Genomic DNA, 327 nt, shown 5'->3' on the forward strand with positions numbered 1-327 from the left:
TATGAAATTAACTCTGTACGATAAAACTATTCAAACTCTAAAAAACTATCCCAAAACATCAAATTCTCTCTCTCTCTCTCCCAAAAATTGTTCCGGTTTTGATTATTATGGGAGAGCAACTAGTCTTCATGTGGCCGCAAAGAAACCTTCCGGTGGAAGCAAGATTGTGAAGGCAATGCCAAAGGTGGAGCTCCGAGAAGATCCCAGAAGCGGGGTGCATAAGTTCCGTGTGAAGCTCTTGGCGGAGAGTGTGGTGTCCAGAGCACCACGGATGTTTTGTGTTAGAGAAAAAAAAAAAGAAAAAGCTTCACCAATAATCATACTGTC

Source organism: Arachis ipaensis, chromosome B05, assembly GCF_000816755.2.
Source record: "Arachis ipaensis cultivar K30076 chromosome B05, Araip1.1, whole genome shotgun sequence".
Taxonomy (NCBI): Eukaryota; Viridiplantae; Streptophyta; class Magnoliopsida; order Fabales; family Fabaceae; genus Arachis; species Arachis ipaensis.